Raw genomic sequence first — 24134 nt, forward strand, 5'->3', positions numbered from 1 at the left:
AACCTTAAAAAAAAACAAACCTCAAATGTGTGCAAGACTTAAAAGTTTTTTTTCCTTTTAAAGTGTTTTGAATTCATTCATAGTGGAGCTTTTTTTTTTCTCAACTCCTCATAAAAAACTGTTCCATAGTTTTAATGATATGCACAGCTTTACTTTTCAAATTATATTGTCACTTGAGAACTTTTGTAAGACAACAAAGGAGCATTTCTGTCTTCTACCAACACTGGGATGTGGACAAAATGCTAATCTATGTACGACACGATGTGAACAAACCGGCTGACAGCTCAGGTTGGGGTTGTCAGCAGGTTTCACAGCCGGGTCAAAGGTCAGAAAAGCAGTCGGAGGAACGGAGGAGCTGAGTGGTCGGCTGATTTATTCAGATCAGGAAGTGGAGTTCGTTTGGACTCGGGTTGAGGAATGTGGAAGGAATGCAGCACTGCTGTTTGAACCGGGTTCTGTTGTTGTAGCCATGAAGGTGGCAGAGCGTGGTAATAGAGGCTCTGTAGTGATCCTTATCTCAGTGGTGCAGACAGTCAATCCAACAGGAACCAGACCTGCACACACAGGCTGAGGGGGAAACATGGAGCCTCTGGATCAGAGGGTCCAGAGGAGGTCCAACAGAACCAGCAGCTCCAGTCTGAAGCCAAAGCCAGCAATAAAGCAGAAGTGCTGCTGTTTTCTCTGAGCTGAAAATAGCAGCTCCTGGGTTTCTCTCTTGCTTTAGCACTAAAAGTATCAGACTATGAAGCGCCAAAGCCACCAAAAACTGGACATAGAGACACTCACACGGGTCAGAATGAGCAGCACCCTCTAACGTTGACCCACGGGTCAAAATTTCTGCCCAAATTATAACTTACATCTCAAAAACAAAACCTGGACTGATGACGATTTTAGCGACACAAACGATGCACTAAAGAAGTAGCCCACTATGGTTTGTTTTGGAGCAAGATAAGGGGGATGGTGACCGCTGAATGACCTAAAAAAATCATTTTTAATATCTCAGAAACCAAAGCAGCACAAACAAAAATTTATTGGCACAAACGGAGCACTAACTACTCGATGTATTTACTGTTTTTTTTTTTAGATAGGTGGGGTGTTAGCTTCACTCAGCTGCATACAGGTTACACAGCCAAAAGCTGTATGTCCAGGTTTTGGCCGCTTCGGCACCTCATGTTAGCCTGCTGCTCCACAGCAGCAACAGAGACAAGAACAGGCAGCAGCTTTTCATCAACACAAGCTTTAAAGGGGCAGCAGTGTGAGCTTTTTGAGCGTCACATCATGTTATAATGTTATTCCCTTAAAAAACATACCTGGTGTGTTGCTTTGAAACGCCGCAGTTGTGAAATTGTGCTTTTTTGACATTAGCAGAATATCGACAAAGTTTTTCACTTAGCTATTTGTAATGCAATCACAACTAGATATGGGTCAGTTCTGGAAAAACAGAGATAGTTGTTAAATAAGGAAAAACCAACGAGTCTGGCCAGAAGAAGGACAGCAGATCAACAGACAGAAAGCAGAGTCTTTCTTCCTCCACTTCACTGAGTGTCCAAATGTCCACATACTGTCCTCCACCCTTTGGAAGACAGGTGGGACGGGTTCAGCTCTTTGATAAGCATCTCGACCTGATGAAGCCCATACTCTGAGTACCAAGGCTTGGCCAATCAGGCGACAGCTTGGAGTAGAGAAATGGAGGGAAACGTTCTCCACCTTCTAGATTAGATGTTTCTATAAAAAAACCTCCTGAAATATTCAACTGAAGCTGCTGGACAGTTGTGGGAAGTAACAATTTCATGTATCTGTACTTTACTTAAGTAGATTTAATAATGGGTACTTTCTACTTTTACTCCACTACATTTTACAGTAAGTATCTGTACTTTCTACTTCACTACATTTCTACAAACTGTCTCGTTACTCGTTACATCCAAGTCGCGTTGCTCTTTTTTTCCGTTAAAATGTGAAGTTCAGGGACTTAAGGTGGCGCCGTAAAATCAGAGCAATAACGTGACTTAGTGTCTGTTGTCACCCATCGGCTCCACCTTTACTCGCACGCGGAGCTCCAGACATGCGCAGTGGTTTCCTCTGAGCGTCAGTAATATAATAGCGCTGCATAAATCATAAGATATGGCGACATGTAAAATCAGCAGCGCTTCGCTTTCACAGACGGTGGGGACTTCGTCCAATTTTTAACGTCACTTGGAAGGAAAGCTTAAAGAAAGGTAAGATCCGTGGACGTGATGCTAGCAAAGCTAGCTGTACAGACACATGTTGCATCTGCGATGAAAAAAAGTTGTCACTCATGGCTGATTTACTGTGTGGAGGTGTTGACTGAGGTGTTGCATATATGGGAGAACGCTGTGACCAAAGTGCAATATAGTAATATGACATTCATGGATGATCCGATTCTTCTGGACGGATCTTGACCAAGTCCTATAGTGCTGAAGCCTCACTGAGAGCCGTTCTTTGTTCTTGTAATGCTCTGCGTACACTGCAGTAGCTATTTTATTTCATTAAAATATCTTTATATTTAATTGGCGAATAAATAAAACAAGAACGTAAGAACACAGAGCATGCTCATTGCTCTTTGTTTTCGTCACTTGTCATGGTGGCAGACGTTGCAGCAGGAGGGAGGATGAGAACAGTCACGGTGCTCCTCCTGCTTGGTTACTTCTTGCTTATTGGACCTTGGACAGTGTTCATAGTTGAGCGTTGTTAATTGCTATGTTTAATGGTGCAAGTTCTGACATTGGCAATATGGGCAATCGCCCAGGGTGTTATTTTTTTAGAGATGGCAGGAGACCTCTGTGTATTGTGGCACAGAGATGAAAGCAAAACAGAATGAAGAAAAGTTTGAATTGTCACTGGTTACATTTATTTCAGCTCTATGATATCTAGGTGTTTTTATGGGAAAGTAAATCTTTCAGATCAATTTGAGAAGCAATTTTGATAGGTGCACTTAATTTTATTGTCATGTAGCATGGGGTACTGGTTTTGATTTGGTCTTGGGTTCGGTGGTCTAGACTACAACTCTGCTACGAGGCTCCTTGGTTCCATGTCCTCCTCTGCCAGTTGGGTTTCTTTCAAAATAAATGTGTGGCAAAAAAAGTGAAGTTCACGCTATGTTAGGACAGGAGATGTTTCCATCCCTGAAATTATGATGCATAGAATCACATATCTAAGTCTAAACTATGTTACAGAGTAAACTCAATAAAAACATGCTTTATCTGTGGCATTGTTCATTAAAATGGCACATTACCGATGTATTAAAATTAAATACGATCAGTTCACTTAATGATATTAGTGATTAGGCAATGCATTCAGCAAGTACTTTTACTTTTAATACTTAAGTATTTTTAAAAGCCAGTACTTTTTTACTTTTACTAAAGTAGAATGTTAATGTGGTACTTTGACTTTTACTTAAGTACATTTTTGTCTGTGTATTTGTACTTTTACTTAAGTAATTTTTTTGAGTACTTTCTCCACCACTGCTGCTGGAACAGATGTGTGAGCTTTCCTTTGATTAATGGAAACAATGAAGAGATTCCCAGTGAAAACTTCAGGAATGCCGTTTCTCCGTTTCTGTCTGAGACGTTCTTCTCATTTTTGTTCTCATCAGAAACCTAAAAAGGGAAAACAAGGAGAAGTCAACAGCTCCCTGCTGGTCCAGTTGGTCCAGACAGAGATTTAAAGCTTCACTGCTGCACCTGGCTCAGCTCATTGCTCCAACATTTACTGCCAACACTCGTCTTCCAACCACAAACCCAGAAGGAGGAACCACTAAATTCAATTCAGGACCTCGGCACATCATTGTGAAGCTCTTTGGAGAGCCTAGCAGCAGCTGCTGCTCCAGGCAGGTGCAACCAGTTCCATTACCTTGACAGGTTTAAAGGACACACAGAGAGAGGTGCAGGAGGTAAAAGTGTTTAAAGGGACTGACTGATGCGAGTTCTGCACCGTCTATCCCTCTGAGAGCTAAATTAAGGAGAAACCGTGTGTTTCTCCTGGATCATGGAAGACTGAGGCCCATCCATCTGGAGCTTCTGGACTCTCAGAGGTCACACATCTAGAAGTGTTTGAGGAGTTTCATTAAAACAGTTTCTAGGGAGCCAAGTCTGACAGCAGCAGAGTGTGAGGTGAGCAGTGATTTCACTGATTACCATCGGGTTCTTTACTCACCCACTAGGACCACCAGCCTGTGTTTAGCTCCACTTTGTCTTTATAAAAACAGAAATAGTACTTTATTATTTAATAGTATTATTTAAAAATAATATTCCATTACCACCAAGATTATTCTAGACTAGCGGAACTCAACGTGGGCGGTACCGCCCCCCGGGTGGCGTTCAGAGGATGGCAGGGGGTGCTGGCGAAGATTTTTACAAAAGGGGGGCGCTGGGATTCCTTTGGGGGGGCGTTTGGTCGAAGGTAAACTTTACACCTTATATACACAACGATACCAGTTTAGACTTTGAGCAACTTGCTAAAACTGTATTGTGTAACATTAAATCATGCCTGGCTGCAACGGTATCGATGGCAGCTCTTCTTCTTCTTCTCTTCAGTGTTTGTAGCTTCTTGGCGCAGCTCCGTTCTCCTGCTACTGGTAGCTTCACCGCATCAGTTCAGCGTTACACCGGCTGATGACATTGCTGTGATTAACTTTGTCTGGTATGCACGTTTTGGCAGTTCTGTGATCATGTCAAAGCAGCAACTTATATTAAAAAGTGTTTTATTTCCGTTTGAAGGCTGCACGCTTCCATAGAAGGACAACAGAAAATCGCTCTTATAAACATGTAATTACTAAAATCACTATACTCTCACTCATAGGCGTATATTGGAGAGAGTCACATTCGTCCCCCCCAATAATTTCACCGCACTTGCGAAGAATTTTAAAATCTTCCACTCGCATGCTTTTATTTTGAAGGCGCATAACAGCGCATTCAGCAGAGCGCTTCCTCCCCCTCCCCCGTCTTAAGGCTCAGAGTAAAGGCAGCGGCAGACGAGTCAGAGAAACTCCGTTTGAATGAGGAAAACGATCTGTCAGGAATTTTGCCATGAATATCGCTCGTTTATAACATCTGTTTACTTTCATATATAGAACTAAATCTTTTTGGTTAAGCCGTTTTAATTCTGGAATAGTCACATGTCCAACATTTTACTGCTAATTTTGTTTAAAAGTTAGCTAGTCTAGTCACAATGATTTAGAATGAGACTGAAACAGCAGCAAACTTAGCCTTTTTATTATTTAAAGTGAGCAACACCTGATCATACTCGACCACTTAACATTTATATTATATTATATTATATTATATTATATTATATTATATTATATTATATTATATTATATTATATTATATTATATTATATTATTTAGATATAAAATATATCTAAATAGAATGATGTTGAAGAAAGGTGAAGAAGCTCTGGTGAGGTCTTCATTTAGTTTATTGAAATATGTATTAACTGTTTTTAATTTTTAAATAAACTAAACTATTTTATTATGAGAAGAGCAGATCAGGGAAGACATAGGAGAGCCAGGTGGAGTTTCAGAGTGTGAAGATATAAAAATTATATTAATTTCAATAAAAGGAGAACAGGTGAAGACTGATGTCAGGTTGATATCTTTCAACGTTTCAATATTTTTTTCATTATTTCCACACTATAAGGGTAATGGATAGGAGACAATAAGAAAAGTGCTTGAGGAGAGGTTTAAAAATAAATTTATGAAAATTTTTGCTACACAGTAAATAGAGTTGAGATGTATAATAAAGTATACATCTGAAAATTAAGTTGTTTAAATTCTCATTCTGTATGATAAAAACATACTTTTTATATTTAGTTCACATTCTGATCCTGTACATTACTGTAGTGTCTGTTGTAAATCCATGAATCCATGCAGGAACATCAGGCTGCAGAGTGTCAGAGGGAGGCAGAGACAGAAACACATATCTGTAGATATTTTAGTTAAATGTTTGTGGCTGGAAATGACAGGGGGGAAAAACAGTTATTGCTTCAGTGTTTTTATGGCTCATGTTTGGTAAGTTACTGAATGCAGGGCTGGAAAGTGAGACTGAGTTAACAGTGAGGAGCTAAAGGTCTGTTAGACGTGAAAGTATCATTTTTATTTATTTTGTAGATCAAACTGTTGCACTGATGAAGAGTTGTTCAAGGAGAACAACACTTGTTTTTTAGATGTTATTTTTGTTGGTCAAACTGCTGTATTGAGTTTAAACTGTTGTGTCTTATTTTATGAGCCGTTTACTGTGGCCGTCTACATTAGTTTTAGAAAGAGGTAGAACCAATTCAATATCCAGTCAATTTATATCAATGCATTTTGACCAATAATCAAATGTCTTTTAACCAATAAAATATATCAGAATCTGTTAGCCTGTCTGTGCAACCAGAGTATTTAGCTTGCTAATTGTGAGGCAAATTCTAAAGTGAGTGTTCATCCTGGAATGACGGTCATTATACTACGCATAACTTTAATCTGATTATTGGATTGTAAATAGTAACATGTTAGAATACTTGTTCCTGAAACAAGAGTAATGCAATACTGACATGTTGATGGCATAATTGTTTGACATTTCTGCTCAAGGTATTTACTGATCTGTCAGGTTTCCGATATGCGTCCCCCTCAATGACAGACTCGTTCCTACGCCCCTCACTTTGTATCCCTCTGAAAAATGAACCCATTTAAATAAAGAAATCCCTCCATGGGTGATACCACAATAGAGAGCGTTCATTTTATAGCGTTAACACCGGTGCTGTAAGTGGTCCGGTATGAAATGGGGGTGATGGAACAACGGTACCACAGCACTTTTAAATTTCAATAAGCAGAAAGCAGAAATTGTTTCCGTTGTTTTAAAAGGTTTATGTTAGTATGCCTTTCCCCCATCTATACGCTTCACGACCGCCCTGCACCTTAGAGGCTAAAAAAAATAAAATAAAATAACGACGCGCACATTGCGCAAAACTCTGAAACAGGAGAAGCGGGACATAAAACGGAGCGACGAACTAGATGTGAATTATGGCATGAAAACAGAATCCGACGCTGAACAGTGAAAAATCAACACATGATGTGAAACACATGACGATTAGGCGGCGCAGCAGGTGATGAGTGAAGATTACTGATGGAATAAACTGGTATGGCAAGACCTTTCGAACAATACTTAATACAGAGGACTGTATGGCAAGAATAAACAGACACTATTTCCAGATAAAAGGTAAAATAATATTGTTGAAGTGCCATGGGTTTGTTGAGACCATATCTAGTACTGAGAATAAATATATCTTACAGACCATAACAGTAAATAACTTATCACTTATTTATGTTTTTAATTTGATTTGATATATTTATTTCTTCAATATTATTTTTCATGTCAGTGTTCATGTCATGAGTCTGAGACTCCATGACACTTTCAATTTGATTCATTAGGATTTGATTAAGAACCAGATTTATTCTTTGTAATTTCTGTCCAGTAAAACTATTAATCTATAAATCAATAGCAGGTATATAAAGATATAATCCATGTTTCTGTCTCATATTTGATGGCATGAAAAGGACCTGAAACTTTAGTTTTTCCACTGAAAGCTCTGGTTTGCACATTAAATGCCATGTGGGTGAAGTTTTATGGATGATGCTCTGATGTCCCATTCTCCTGAAGGCAGCACAGAGCTGCACCACCAGAAACCGACAGAAACACTGAAGAGAAGAAGAGCTATGATTAATGTAGTTACAGTTCTATCCATGTTTTAATGTTGCAGAGCTCAGTCGTTTTGCAAATAGATCAAAGTTTAAACTGGCATGTTGTACATCTTTTATTTGGTCATTTTGTCCATCCATTTTCTTTACACCCTTGTCCCTCAGTGGGGTCGGGTGGGGTGCTGGTGCCTATCTCTCCAGCTAACGTTCCGGGCGAGAGGCGGGGTCACCCTGGACAGGTTGCCAGTCTGTCGCAGGGCAACACAGAAACCAATTAACCTGACAGTCATGTTTTTGGACTGTGGGAGGAAACCGGAGTACTCGGAGAAAACCCATGCATGCACATGGAGAACATGCAAACTCCATGCAGAAAGACCGGGGCCGGGAATCGAACCCAGAACCTTCTTGCTGCAAGGCAACAGCTCTACCACTGTGGAGCCCCGGTCATTTTGTGTAATATTTAACAACAGAAAATGGCAAAGAATAAGAATATTTTTTCCACTGCTGCAAGGCCTACCAATTTTAACTTGAATGTTCATTGCATTTTTTGTAGACACCTGTGAAAATAATTTCTATTCCCATGGCTTTTTTGTTCTCTAGGAAATTATTTTTTATGATAAATACAGAAACAAGCCTAAAAATCAAAACATCTACAATAGTGATAGTAATATAAATAATAAAATAATAGTCAGTGTAAAGTATCCTACAAATTCTTTGGTGGGGGTCGGTGAGGGACCTGAATAAAGGCTGGGGGGGGCGCTGGCCTGAAAAAGGTTGAGAACGCTGTACTAGACCATCTGTTGGTGAAAACTTGGCCCACAGCAGCTCGTCTGTTGAAGAAACCTCTCAGATCCTGTCAGATCTTTGATGGAGGGTTTTTTTTAAGACACAACGGTCACATTCTGTTTGTTAAAGTTTTCACACACTTTGTTTTCCAAAATCTGGCTTATGTTTGCTAGAAGAAAATCTGAACGATTAATGTAAAATAGCTAAAACTACACTGTAAAAAACACAAACTCTAACAAAGTATTTTTGTTTTTGTCCAGTTTCTGGTGGAGATATCTCATCACATTTGAAGGAAGACAAAACTGACTTATAAGTAAATGTTTTTCAAAATATACCAGCTTAAGTCTAATTCTTAAATATTGATGAAAGCGCTCGTTCCGTTGGCAGATTCCTTTTACTTATAACTCGGGGAAATATCTTGTCATATGTGAAATAATCTGCCAATAGAACAAATATGTTTTTATCAAACAAGCTTCTATATTTTGCTGAAAAGTTACTTATAAATTTGTTTTGTCTTATTTCAAGTGTGATAAGATATTTGCAGTAGAAACTAGACCACAATTATTTGGTAATTCTTTGTGTTTTTGGAGTGTTAAGCCCACACCACTTTGCAACTGCTTTAAATCACCAGATTTAGCTGAACTGCAACCTCTGAGCGACACAAAGACTTCTTAATAGACTGATTCATTGCGCAAACGCTGATCTCATAATGATTTAAAGTATTAAAAGCAGACATTCGTATTTATTAGATGTTGCTGAAACCTGAAAAGTTATAAATCTCTGTCTGCCTGCTGCCTTTAACTGAGACTTTATTTCACTTTTATGATTTCATTATATTTTAATCAGTAATAAATAAAAAGTCAGATACATGATGCAGAACGAATGAAGCGAAATGATGAAGTGAGAGACTAAATAACAGCCTCATACTTTCCACAACATCCTCAGACAGCTGTGTTTCTCTGCCGACAAACAGCTCAGTCACATTTTTCTCTGCTTGTTCTTTTCCAAACAGTCCCTTAATAAGAGACGGACCTGCCGACCAACGCTGAGCTCCAGATGAAACACGCTGTAAGTCACAGCAGCACAGCAACACTGCTTTTGGAGAAGCTCGTGTGTGTATAAGAAGCAGTGAAGGCACGCGGCCTGGATATAGTCTTACACTGAACTGAGGCAGACTTTGTTCCACTCTGGCCAAGCTGTGGCTTTCATGGTCTGTGCCATCTCTCCTGTGAGTAATCTACTCATTCAGCACCAGAACCCCTTTTCCCTCCCGCTCACAGTGGAAAACATCCCCCTACTCATCTACATTTCTCCTGTAAAAAGCCATCAAACTGGAACTGATATCAAAAAAGTTGGCATAATCACAACAACCAATCAGAGTGGAGAGTTAGCGATATCCAGTTGAAAGGGAAGAGACAGGTTCTGAAGATTTCGACCCAAAAAACTCTCACTGGTCACTCATTGAGCTCAATGTAAACAATCTGCTCGCTGATTAAGCTTCGAGTCAAACTATGAAATTTAATTCTGTTCACCATGCTGCCATCTCTCTTAATCAGAGTGAAGAGGGTCCAGTTTTATACTGAAATTGGACCCAAGCAATTATTTCAGTCCAGTTGAAGAAGGTCCCACCAGTACAAGAGGATTAGGGCCTTCTGACTTTTGATCTCAGAAGATTAAAGTCAGAATTCTGAGAAAAAAGTCTAAATCCATTTTTTTTTCCATTGGCCCTAATCATCAAATGTACAGAAGTACATTGGAGCCATGATGTTCAGAATAACATCGGCTTCAGGTTTCTGCAGCTTCTCTCCAGAAGAAAACAGGAACCGCTTGAAGAGCCAGAACAATTATTCTTCAACAGACATTTTATCTTTTGTTGGACAAGACGGTAGGGACAGACATCAACATGATCTAGTGTGGATGGATTGATTCATGTACAAATGAAATGATAAAATTAAGGACATTTGGGAAGAAAACCCTCTGTCAGCAGTAAGAAGATGAACCAAGGAGAAAGCTTAAAAGAGGGAGAGAAATGTAGGATATACATGCCACAAAGATCCAATATCTGCCTCCTCAGTGACTTGGGTCAAATCAGAATTATTCTAGCTACTGTGTTAACTTGCTAGCTAGATAGTTAGTTAGATAAGCAGCTAGCTAGATAGTTGGATAGGCAACTAGCCAGGTAGATATTTAGGAAGGTAGCTAGACAGTTGGATGGGCAACTAGCAAGCTACATCGCTAATGAGCGATGTAGCTAGCTAGCACTCTCTACACAGCATTCTTAGATACACAAAACACATAAAACATAAAAAAAATGAAAAATGAATTAATTAAAAAGCAGAACACTGATGCTGAAGGGGTTTTCTGTGGGTCTTACTGTAGAATGTTTAATGAAGAAAATGCCAACTCTGGAAATGAGAAGTACTCAGATGGAGTTATTTGGTGGAGAAATAAGGAGATGGATTTATTTAATTCAGCAGAGACATGAGGTGTAACCGAAGGAGACCCACAGCTCTGTTGGAAGCTCTTCGCAGCTCCTCTGAGCCCAGTTTCCAGTCTGATAATGTCTCACAGCCATGTAGGAAATTTAGCAAGTGTGTAAGGAAAGCAGCCGGCAGCCTCTGTAAGCTGAAGCTACAAACTACCCGCTCAGACTCCCAACGTACCGAGAACCACTAAAACCCTGGGCCTAGCAAATATCCACAACTATAGCTGCGTTTCCATTACAAATGTGCGGAAAACTTTGTCAATTCCACTTATGCCAAACAAAAAACAATTTCGAAATTGCAGCGTTTCTATTAATTCTTGAATAAGTTTATTCATCATCCTCCAAGCACTTCCTGTTGTTGTCTTCATTGTTTTTACCAGTAGTAACATCTGGTTGTTGATCACATGACTCGTGTGATGCAAAAAAAAAAAAGTCTTTCCATTACAGTTTTGAGAAATTCACAAATTTGAATTCATCTGAAAAGCTCTGTCATATCAGCACAAAACTGACTAAATTAAACTTTTTTTTTGGTAATTCTAATTCGTACAATTTTATGGTCAATGGAGACACAGCTTAGAGAAACAAAAAGAGAAAAGTTGATCTGAAGAGAAACCGTCACAAAGCCTGACAGCAGAGAGCAGCATCAGGTCTTCCAGACGTCACATGGAGGCCATCAGTAAACGACAAGCAACCTTTTTCCCTCCAATCACAACTCATTTCACTCAAAGAGTGGTGAGGGTAAAATGAAAGTGAGACAAAGAGGGAAAAGCTCCCAGTGAAACCAGCTGCTGTAGTGACCCTCCATCAGGGGCCCGGGGCCTGACTGTGGGCTCCAGAACCATCCTGGTTCTCCTCCTCAGACTGAATGGAGACAACATCCATGGAGGTAACCAGACATGGCATTGGGGGATGAAATGAGCATTATGCTCAATGCTGCGGTCTGACGCTGCAACACTTAGTCCAGGTGGTGGGCACCAAATGTGGGAAGCATTAGCAGCTCTTCCTGCCTTGTTACACATCCAGATTACAGGACTGGTTGGTTGGAAGGATGAGGAGGAGGGATGGTAGGCAGCCAGGAAGGCTTTCCATTCTGTCAGCCATTATTATTGCAAGATGGAAGAAAAGGAAGAGAAGACCTGCAGCTCTTCTAATCTGATGGTAGACAGGAGAACTGCTGTTCTCAATTCTAGGAAAACATGAGATTTTGATGTGAAAACTGTAATTCAAGGATATTTAGTAATAAAAGAACAAAATATTGAGCAGATAAAAACAGAACTAAAATTCCTCCATTGCTTTTACTTTTCTGACATCAGATAATCAAGAGGGAAACCCAGACATTCCTCTTTTCATCTACAGTTGGATTCATGTAAACAGGATCCAGAACCACAAGAATATTTAACTTCAGATTAATCGTGACTCTTTGTCTATTCTTGAAATAACTTTTTTGGGGGAAAATTTTAAATGAATTTTTATACCTGAAAAACAGTTTTCCAGAGGAAAAGCTCCAATTTCTGAACACTTGCATTTTTCTTCATACGTAGCTTTGATTTAAAGAGTCTGCGTGCTCCCTTTGTTGTGTATTCACAGCAGAAATATAACATAATTCATTTCTGGCAGTAAAACATTGAAGTCATTCTCCAAACATTTCCGGCCAAACTCTACTGTACGAGTTCCTCCTACAACTGTAACTACAGACGTCTGCAGAAATGATTATGGTTCTGCACTGAAGTGAAGTTCAGGTTCTGATCTTTGTGAATACATCCAGCATCTGTTTCCAGGAGAAGCCTGCATATCTGGTCTGGTAGCTACTCTGACCTCCGGACAGAGGGAGGTTTAGCTGGGGTTAGACCAGATGATGCTTCACATCTTTAATCAGTTTCTGTAGCGGTCATCCCAGTGTTAAACTGGGTTACCTGGGGAGAAGAGACTCACAAAAGATGAGGAAAATGGTCTCCAACCCAACTCTTACAGGCTTACATGGTGGAACAGTGTTTCAGATCTGAGGTTGCTAAAAGTCTATTTGCGTCAGAAGCAATCTATGTTTCCCCTCCGTCTCATCCCGCAGCTCTACGGGCTTAGAGACGTCTCATCTCAGAACGATGCTGGTCGACCCAGAAGCTGCAGCTCGGTAAGCAAAAAATAATAAAACTCACACTGACAAAATAAGTGGCTCAGATTGTTGGGGAAACTTTAAAGCCACAGTCAATTATGTTCACTGAAAACAACCTGGTAAGCACGAAAATTACATAAATATGATATTTAAAAATATGATCCAAGATGGCTACAGGAAAATCAGGCCAAATCTCTGTTGTAGAATAAATGGAGACGTTTATCAAACCAGTAAAGAAATCCACTTTAATCCAGGTGTTTGAACTTGTTTTTAAGCTATTAATTCTGAGAACAGCTCCACTATATAAAAAAAACTCTATAAAAGAAACTCTGGTTTGTTCACCATACAGCTGCGTCAATAGTTCCTCTAAAGCCATAAAAGTTCCTCCACTGAAGTCATCAACCAGAAATAGTGATGGTTCCAGAGATCAAAACACAAAAAAGCAGTCAAATTTCACCCAAAACAATTTAAATATCCGTGGTTCTTTTGTGCTGGAAGCACTATCCGTGAAAGGTTTTCAATGCAATTCTATGCAGTTTAGTTTTAATTTGTGATCTTTTGTCTCTAAACAGCATCCAAACTTTGCTTTTAACTCCGAACCTTCCAGACTCTAGTTGTGTTTTCATTGTCATATTATTGTGCAATTTGACATTCGTAAATAAATTTGCTTCATGGAAATACACCAATTAAAAAAAAAAAAAAAAGAGCAAGTTTTAGTTAAAACATTTTGCCTTGGATGAGGTGCTGCTGGTAGTGGTGGGGGTTTCAACACTATCAAAATCGGTTTATTTTGCAAAACTGCAACCGAAACACATATTTTGAGTCACATGATCAACAACAGGATATTACCTCTGGCTCAAAAACCAGTTGGAAGATGATGGTGCGGCACAATTTTTAATGACTTATTGCGTGAACAAGCTTATTCACATGTGATTTTGATTGCGTTTTTTATTCAATGGAAACAGCACAATTGCTGCGAAATTGTACTTTTTTGACATTAGCGGAACATTGTCAAAGTTTTGCGCACATTACTCATAGAAACTGAGCCAGTGATAGAAGCAGGAAGAAAAAACACAAAAGACTAAAACCTTCCACTACCGCCTTTATTCCCCTTCAGTAGCATTGGAAAAACATCTGTAGCTTCTAGAGTTCCAAACCTTTGAGTTTGGGCCAACGTTACATCCAACCGGCTGGAGAGCCGCGCAGCAGAACTCACCCAGAGGACGTGTTATCAGAACCTTCAGGGCCTTTTCTCCTCTTCAGTTTATTTTTATTTCACTTAAGCCTCGCTAAGGGCTGAAGTCGAGAAACGCCGCTGAGCTACTGGAGGACTGAATGTTGTTCGAGTCGTAAAGGGGAAAATCAGAGCCCTCAGGTAACCGAGGTCATGTGGAGGACAGAGCAAGGACAAGCTGGAACAGAACAGTGGAGAAGGTGCTGAATATCTGGCAAAATATGAAGTATGATTTGATGTTGTGTGATCTGAAGTCACTCACCTACTGACCTTATCCTTGGTACAAAGATCAAATAGGAGAGGAAAGCATTGAAATACAGTACAGACAAATGTGGATACTTAAAAAAAAAATTACATACATGTATATTACAAAAGGATGAGAAAAAATGATTCCTCAAGAAGAAACTTCAAAGTGATAATTAAAATATGAACTTTTGTTTTACAGAGGACAGAACTGGAAGCAGCTCTCTGGAAAGGCCTGTAGAACCATTAAAGGTAATTATCATGAAGTTTGACTAGGACCAAATTAACACAAAACAGACACATAACACTAAGAACATTACAGACAACCCTGAGCATCATATTTACAAAGCGTATCAAATCCTACCTTCAGTTGTTTCATCCAAATACGTCCCTCATTATACATGTCTACATGTTCATTTATTTAAATAAATGTGGAGTGAGTGGAAGGTACCTGCTTAAAGGTTATTTTAATCTGACAAACAATCCTCTTTAAAGCAGAACAAATATTATAATTGATTGAATATGACTGTAGAAAGCAGGCAGTGCCTTGAACCCAAATCCATCCAGAACTTTTATCAGAGATGTGTTCAGAGCCACAGCAAAGGCTCTACAGGAATCACCAACACATACTTCATTCATATCACGTGTAAGGTGCTTGTTGTTCTTCCTGTGGTGGCAGATTAATAAATTCCCTGAGTGGAGCTGTGGATCCTTGGTGCAACCTCACACTTACTGGCCTTTCATGGTTCATAAGATTTCTAAGCAGGCCTGGCCTCTGTCCTCATTTCAAGGTTACGAATTGGTCATATTCACACTCTCGTTATACAAAAATTTGACTTGAAGGAAAGCTGACTTTGTAATTTAACGCCTTGAAATTGGGCTTCTGTCTCTTTAAAAAAGTTCTACTTTCTGAAACTCCGCCTCCATAAAGTCATCACAACATGGCTCCTCCATGAATCCTTTAACAATGTTTTTATCAGCACTGTACAGAGAAGTAGCTCCTATAATGAGGTCAGCAGAGCCGCTGTTCCACCAGGTGTTTGCTAATTGCTGCTGGCTAGTCTGAAGGAGCGGAGTGGCGAGGGAACAGCTGCTATGTGAGACGGAAGCTTGAAAACTGCGGCTCTGAGGAGGAGCTTCATCATCAAAGGCGGGGCTAGGTTCACCCAGACGTTTTAGACAGCTGAGTGGTTGCCACAGGAGACAAAAAGATTTCTCCAACGTGCATGAAAGAATCCAGGCAACATTCCCGGTATGTTTTTGATGAGGAAATAACATTATCACATGAAGCTCAGAAAAGTCGATTTTACATAATGGTGTCCATTTAAAATGAAGTTAATCCATCTTCTAGATGGCAAAACATAAGTGGTCACATGGTTGGATTAGGAGACACATAATATCTGTCAAAATGTTGACAGATATTATGTGTTATGAACTAATTCTTTAGTTGTTGTTTTAATAGATTTTAAGTTGGAAGAGGTCTAATTGTCTGAGGGACAGAGTTTCACTCAACGAGCATCTGTAACCGAAAAGGGACTCTGATTAAAAGCACTTTTCCGGAGAGGAACAATACAATACAACCTCCTCCTGCTGGAATGTGATATTGTAAGCCAAACCACATTTCTAACAGGATGAGATGTGATTTGGGAGAGAGAGGATGAAGCAAAGCTTAAAAAGCAAACAATAAGGACAACAGGAGAATGAGAAAGATATCTTATATACTTCCCAGAGCTGCCTTATTCTGTGCAAGGCTTTCATCTGCTGCCTATCTGACCAGGAATGGTTCACATTGTCTAATGGCCTCCTGGCCTTATACATGAGCATTCCTGCTCTAATGAAGCACCATGTGATAACAGAGCAGGATGGAGATCAGGCAGGAAACTGAGAACACTAAGATCCTGGAAGCCAACCTGGCCAGTTCAGACAGCCATTTATCCGGACATCCAAGGAGAGACATTTGGGGAGCAAAAGACTCTGAGCTGAAACTGGGGTCTGAAAGGAGTACAACCCCTGTTCTCCCAGGCCTGCTGCTAATTCACCACAGGAGATGACAAATGGAGGAGATGAGGGCAGCATTTAAATAGATGGAAGCACAGAGGGAAGAGGATGTGCTGCTGGTTAGAGGACCAATCAAGTCTGAAGACACATCAGCCCCGAGCAACAATCAGACATGTTGTAAACAAAGGTTGAGCCAAACTATTTCAATGAAGCTAAAATCAAGAAGAATCAACCAGATGTTATTTATAATCTGTTGATAGAAGCGAACGTTGGCTGGACTGCAGGAAATAAGATGAGCCCAAGTTGTTCCAGAGCTCTCTACTTTGTAAGCTGTCATTGATGCTTCCACTGCGCAATCTGGGAAACTATTTCACCTCTTTTGTTTCAGTGTGAAAACCCAGTCTCACTGCTTGGTATGGAAAGTAGCCTGATCCACAGCAGCACCGTTCAGATTTATGGATTGGACCAATGGTGTCATGACATTTTGGTCATGAACACCAAAATTGTTAAAATGACTTTTATTTGTAAACATTTTACACTTTACTAATAAATTAATTGTGCATTTTATATTGTAACTGCTCAATATGATTTTACTGAAAATAACAACAGAGATTTTAGTACAATAAGGATTGCTAACGCTTTATTTGAAGGGGTTGTCCATAAGACTGACATGGCAAAGTTGACACTTTCAGTGGACTTTGTGCAAATTTTGTTGCTACATAACATTAAATTGTCGTTACCAACCAAATAACGCAAAGGTGACCCTTTAAATATTTTAATGCAATATTGCATTGTTTAGTAAATGACTCTTTATGACAACAGTCATAAACATTCATAACGACTCCTTCATGTTTATGACAAGTGTCATGTCACTTTTATGCACATCCCTTCGAATAAAGTCTTGCCAGCCTGGTAAACCACCATAGATCCAAAGTATACAAAGAGGTTTTAACAGCTGTTATTACTGCTCCCAAATTTTTTGGGATGATTTTGGTTTAGAATATTTTTTTAGCCCAAATTTAGCTACAAGAATAGGACACGTGTAATTTTAAATTTTTTTTTTTTTGCTAAGGTGCTTCCTGTTTTCACAACATTTTTTTTGTTATTACACATTTTTTATTAATGTTATCATTACATTACTGTAGCCAAGATATGATTCATTCCAGCACCTGACCGGGCCGCGCCTCAGACACCCCTGGATTAGACCATGAGATGTGATCTGATCTTCAGCCAGGGAGGAAAACTGACCTCTAACTGACCTCAGATCCCTGGAAGTAGCCCTGAGTTATGAGCACAGAGTGTAACTAATAATTCAACAAATAGACTAAAAGCATGAAATGAAAATGTAGGACGTGGCTGAACCGTGAGGGTGGCCTCCACTGGGCTCTCCTTGGGAGAATAACACTGCTTTTCTTGTTCATTACTCTCGTCAGTCGACCCTTGTATCTGAACCTGAAGCAAATGACGGGTTCAGGACTTGGACTTGTTTTCAAATGGTTCGATTCTTTACTGCAGAAAAAGGGGAGCAAGAAAAATATGGGAAACATTTTAATGTATTAAGTGAGACTCAGAGACCCCCAAGGTGAGAGATAAGTGGGTCCACATGTTTATCAGACTGTAAAGTAACCGGTCAGACAGTAGAGAGGTCTGCATGTCAGACAGAAAGAGACTCGCTGTCAGAAAGCAAAGAAAGTCATCAGGGTTTTCAGAGAGTCTGGAAGAGATCCAAGGACTGATGGCAGGAAGCTGGAGTGAAAGGCAGGAGGCGGTAATGCCAGGCTGGTCAGTCAAGCTGAGAGTTAGCTGGTCTAACACGGAGCTGATTAAAAACTGCCTGAAACGGCACTGGAGGCTCTTTAAAGGTCAGTTTCTAACCAAAGAAGGAATCAATGGAAGCAGAGAGGGAAGGGATTATTTTCATGTTACAAATGTTCAGTGTAAACGGACCCACTCACTGCAGCTCTCGCCAACACCAATATTATTCCAACTGATGGAGCTCCTGGACTGGAGAGGAAGAGGAAGAGACCCCCTCTTCAATCAGCACCTCTGTCCTCCGGTTAGTAACTTCAGGCTCTCCAAGCTTTCCTCCAATTAACTTGTAGTTTATGGGGCTGGGACCACTTTAAGATGGCCTAAATAGCTATTGAGAAACAATTGCTTGCTGGAGGTGTGGACTCTGTCAAAATTAAACATTTTATCCAATTGCTAACATTTGCCTGTGATGTATACATATATATATGTATAATGTGCTAATTCAATGCTGTGAAGCTTACTGGAAACCACCATTCTCCACTGTAAAGGGAGAAATGCTGAAGCGAACAAGGCATCTGTTAATGCCAATTCAATATTTGGAATAGTGGCCAACACGGACTCAACGGCTTCCTCACTTCCTCCGCTTGCTATTGCTAAAACTACAGACAGACTAAAACTCTTAAAAAAGCTCAGAAATATACGTCATTGTTCACAACTTCTATTATTCGGAGATTGGCCCGTTAGAAATTCTACCAGAGGAATCCAAATCAGTTGGAGAAAGCCCAGACTGAGCTGTGAAGTGAGGTTAGAAGTGATGGAAGGCAATGGCCAGGCTAGCTCTGTACACATGAGTGGGGGGAGTTTTGTAATGCAAAAAACTTCAGAAAGCATATGTCTGATGCCCAAGGAAGAAAAAAAAGGAGAAAATCAGAGGACAAACGTGGCAGAAATGGAAGTAAAACTAATATGGTGAAATTACTTGTTGCCTTAGTTGTCTATCAGAGTGTAGTGTAGCACCTAAGCTAGCTAGCCAAACATAAAACTGACCTAGCCAAGCTAGTTTTTCCTGATTGATTTCACTGATCTGTCAACTCAAACTCCACCCTAAGCGCCACACTAACTCTCACCTACGGTGCCCAAGCGGCCTGCAGAGGACTACATTTCCCACCTGCTCCATGAGCAGAGGCTCATGGAGCAAGGAGGAAAGTTAGAAATTCCCGAACTCCTCAGAGGAAGTGGTTTCACTAAACTGAACCAGTGAGGGAACAGCTGAACTGTGTCTGTCTACAACCTTTCAGCGGGCCGTTTCTGGCCGTCCAGCAGCACGGATGCCAGTGTGTGGTTGAACATAAGCTGGAAATGAAAACATCTATAAATCAGTGGCTGCAGGGCTGAAGCATAGGTAGAGGCTAACGCTAAGTTTAGAGGTGGTCAGCGGGGCTCTGAGCTTAAGGTTATTTCTGAGTCAAGCTCCAGTAAAGACTCACAGACAGAGGGAAGCAAGTCATCAGCTGAACATGTCTGTCTGAAGGAAAATCTATTCCCAGTAAGAACTGGCTTCTGGTTCACTGGGAGACCAGAGCGGACGTATCAAGCCAGTTCCAAGTGGAGTGCGCTTAGCTGAGGGTTTGTTTGAAAATGGCTGAATTAAAGGAAGGAGAGAAGCGCTCCATGACCGGGGATAATCTCTGGACAGATGTGGCCTCAGTATGAGGGTAGAACTGGCAGGATGGATGAGGGTAGGATTTATATGAAGGGCTATTATAAAGTTGTCTTAAACTGGCTAATGGATATGCTTCCAGTTCCAGCAGATGGATATGCTTCCAGTTCCAGCAGATATTCACTAGTTCGTGAGAGGACAGATGGAGTCAGGTCAGATTACTGAAGCTACACATAAAAACCTTCATGTCACCAAGCTGACATGAAAGAAGCGCCAACTATTCCTCTGCAACAACCAGACTGGGGAATGATCAGCAGACCAACATCAGACCAACATCTATGAGGACAAGAACAGGTTTTACTGAAGCTCCAGAATCTGGAAACAGGCAGCGCAGCCTCTTCCTGCCTGGCTACAGGCTAATAGAGGATGCTAGCAGCACTGAACAAAGCAGATTCCTAGACAACCTTCTGGTTCTGGACCGGAGCCAAATAAAGGACTTTTATGTTGAAGAGTCGACACAGAAGTATTGGAGGGAAGAAGTCTTGGTGGGTTTTCTGTATTACAGAGAAGCAGCTCCAAAATGGCTAGAAGTGTTATTATGTCAGATCAAACTTAGAGAAACAAAAAAGAGGCTCAGACCAAAGATAGACTTTGCTTCTGGAGCAGTCAGTGGTCAGGTACCCATGGATTAGGAGGAATGTTTCCATGGTTTCCTCTCCTGGCTTAGAAACTTTTGACTGATAACAGAAAAACAGTCCCCTGTGTGTAAAAAAACAAAACAGCCTCTTATTCTATGCTTTGCCAGGTACCATTGAATAGGACAAGTGGTTCTAGCCGGAGACTGTTTCTTACTCTCAGGAACCGATTTGGACTGAATCCGACCAACACGGGGATCATCTTTCGTCTCACATTTGACATGCTACTCCGTTGCATCCTCTTGGTTTAAGTAGGCCTTCTTAGAGATTCTCTTAGCTTTGTCTTTCCAGGATCGTATTCAAAGAGTTCCTGCAGAAACACCTGCTGTTTAAGTTGCTGAAAGTCAGAATTTAATGTAGGATGACTGAGAACAGTTTGTCCCCATCGGTGGTTTGCATCTGACTGAGAACAAAGAGGGCTTTTTCTCTTTAAGAGTGGGGAAGGTAATGAACTGGTCATGGTTAGTGGTAAACTGGGATAATTGTGAGGAATGATGCTTTGTGTGAGTGTGTGTTTCTTTAAAAGAGCGAGAATATTATGTGTCTGCGCAGAGTTTACGAGAGTTTTTCGTTCCTCCCTGGAAAACTTCAGTCCCAAAACAGAGACATGTTGGAGAAGACTGCTTGGACTCCAGCATCAGTTTCCTCCAGGAGACCCTGCAGCTCAATTTGAGGTTGGGTAAAAATATTGATTCATCAGTGCATTGCAATTCATCTTCTTCCAATTCAGGGTGGTTCATGGCATGGTGAACAACAGTTTCCATGGTTGTGCGCTCTGGTTCCAGGAACGTTTGAGTTTTCAAAGTAATTTTTAAATTAGTTACCAAAGTTTGATGTGAAGTTGTAGTCTTCTTCGTTGTCTTGTTATTCTTCTTCTTGAGCTTATTGGTGGTTGCCAAACAGCTATTTGATGTGCATTACCATCACCTGCTGGTGGGGAGTGTGGAAAGCATAGGCAATGTTGTTCAAATATTGTTAATGATTAATCAAAAATGTGAATGTCAAGAAAAACGTGAATTATGTTTAAATTTACTTTTTTATTTTAATGTATTTCTTATTTTTATTTATGGGAATTGCTATGTGTGTATGTTGTTTACAGATGGAAATTAGAGTCTTGCTAAATGTGGTGTATTTTCAACAGTGTTGTACATTCGTTAATATCCACTGTTCCATTTAAATGAAATCAATTCAATATAGAAGTTTTTAAAACAATATCGACTTAAAATTGAATACATTTGTGAGGTTTATAACAATACCCAGCTCAACACCTGTGGTGTAAAGGTCAGAAAAGACTCAGAGCAGAGAAAGACCAGTGTCTGGTTGGAAGCTGAGTGATGGGAGGCCTGAGGTCTGGGGGAGGATTAGGAAATCTTTTACCATCACAAATAAGGAATATTTGCTTTCTTTGCCAGGAAAAAAAAGCTAAAACACAGGAGAACGTTTTGGACGTACATTAAAAGACACCAGCCATACCAGGATACGAATGATATCCTCTGGTATCTTGTCGTCCACAGGGATCCCGTTGACCTCCTTCAGTTCGTCTCCAGAATGAATCAGCCCTGACCTATAAAACACCAGAATTAAATCTCTACGATCATCCTCATATTGATTATTCTAATCTTCCAACTCAAGTGAGCTACTGTGTGAAAGTGCAGCGTGTTCGGAGCCGGAGGTTGTGTACAGAACGGCAGATTAATGTTTACAGTGACGATGATCAGTGGGCCTGGAAAGGAATCATGATGTTATTGAGGACATGTGTGGAAATTTGCCTTTGGCTCGACTCTGGCAGAACCGACGCACACAGGCTGGACGCAGTGAACACACACACACACACGCACACGCACACACACACACACACACAAATGTGAAACATGTGGACAAGCACCAGAGCTCTGCCATCTGTGTTCACTTTTAAAGAGTGGATTGATTTAATCTATGGCAAAAACACATCGTTTCTCTGCTGCAGAGTCAGGATCTGTCACACCTCCGACCTTCTGACAGATAAACGTGGAAAGAGCAAGAAGAAGTAGAAAAGCTAGAACTGACCGCTTCTGTCTGCTGCTCCTCCTCTCATGATTCAGGCCACAGTGATGGCTCCTGTTCCATCGTCACGTCTTATTGTTGCTCCCTACAGAGGAACCAGTGAGAGGCTTCAAACATCAGTCACATCAAACTGAGTTTTTCTGCTAATGTTAAACAGGAACTGGTTTAGAGCATCGTGTTGTGGGGCTATCTTTTTACAGGAGGGACTGGGGCACTGTACTGAATACATGATGTGGAAATATTGAAGCAACATCTCAAGACATGAGCAAGGAACACTTGGTCATAAATGGCTCTTCCAAGTTGACAATGATGTATTTCCTATATATCTTAAAAGCTTTTCTTCCTTTACATCAACCCTATTAACTCTTCAGGTTCCAACCAATCCCAGTGCTCCTCCAAGCATCACTGAGGCCCCAGTCTGGCTCAGATTCAGGACAAACCAACACAGCAACACATGTGGAGTCATCTTCACTCAGACCCGATTACCAGACAGTCTGGTCATCTGGTCCACACACAGGTTGTCATGGCTGCAGTTCATCCTTTCAGCTTTTATATCCATTGTTCCCATCATCTCCAGAGAATGTTTTGATTTCTAACACAAAAAGCTTCTTTCCCTCATACAGCTGAAGAGCTTGTTGCTGCCTCTTTGGTGCAGCAACAGATTACTGCATCTTTCACTGTTAGCTTTCTCTTTATTCCAACATATCCAGAGTAATTCTGGCAACCATCATAATCAGACAAACCTTAAAAAGCTTCTGGTTTATAGCATTTTAGTGACACCATTAGTGTGTCATCCTGGTTGTTTTTACAACACATTCAGACCTGATGGTTTTCCACTCAGATAATGATTTCCTCAAGGCATTTGGGATCTGTGAAGAGAAGAAAACAACGGAAGACGAGAATGAGACAGCTGGAGGACCTGCTGACCTCATAGAATAGTTATAGTGATTAGAGACAGAAGAGAGGTCTCAGGAGGTGAGAAACAACTGCAGTCAAACAACTGCAGTCAGTAGTAGGAGGAGGCACCATAAGTCAGGCTGAATCTTCTGCTTTAAGTATCTTTCTGTGATGCAGCCGTCCCTCACAGACAGAGAGACGATTTAGATGGGAGATGGACAGTAGCGTAGCACGAGGGGTCTGGAGTAAAACCCAGGAGAGTTTTCACACATGTGCTCATTACATTTCCAGAGTTTTTCTTGAACATAGTTTCTTTCCTGCTGGCTGAGCGCCAGTGGTGTGATGGATATTTTTATTGTGTCCCTGGAGGCTCCTGCATGCTGGTGGCTAATAGCTAACAGCTAACTAAACAGAGAAGCAGCAGCCTTGAACTCTTGAGTCACGACTGACACAAGGTTCTCCACACAAACTCCACAGACACTCTCTACAACACACATACGACTGACTGAATGTCCCCACATATGGCAATCCATAG

The 24134-nt window shown here is 40.6% G+C and overlaps 1 protein-coding gene across 4 annotated transcripts in view; it reads left to right on the plus strand.

The window, feature by feature from the left end:
* Positions 1-24134, plus strand: part of LOC103482236 (uncharacterized) — a 75417-nt gene that overhangs the window by 10583 nt on the left and 40700 nt on the right. The window contains exons 1-4 of one of the 4 annotated variants that reach the window (XR_014085325.1): positions 3680-4130; positions 9495-9550; positions 13033-13095; positions 14757-14806. The gene's annotated coding sequence lies outside the window, so the exon portion shown is untranslated. Of the gene's footprint in view, positions 1-3679; positions 4131-9494; positions 9551-13032; positions 13096-14756; positions 14807-24134 lie in introns of those variants that run through there. The other 3 variants (XR_014085324.1, XR_014085328.1, XR_014085326.1) reach the window with 3 other exon arrangements.

This window comes from Poecilia reticulata, chromosome 20 (genome assembly GCF_904066995.2).
Source record: "Poecilia reticulata chromosome 20, P_reticulata-male-v2, whole genome shotgun sequence".
Taxonomy (NCBI): Eukaryota; Metazoa; Chordata; class Actinopteri; order Cyprinodontiformes; family Poeciliidae; genus Poecilia; species Poecilia reticulata.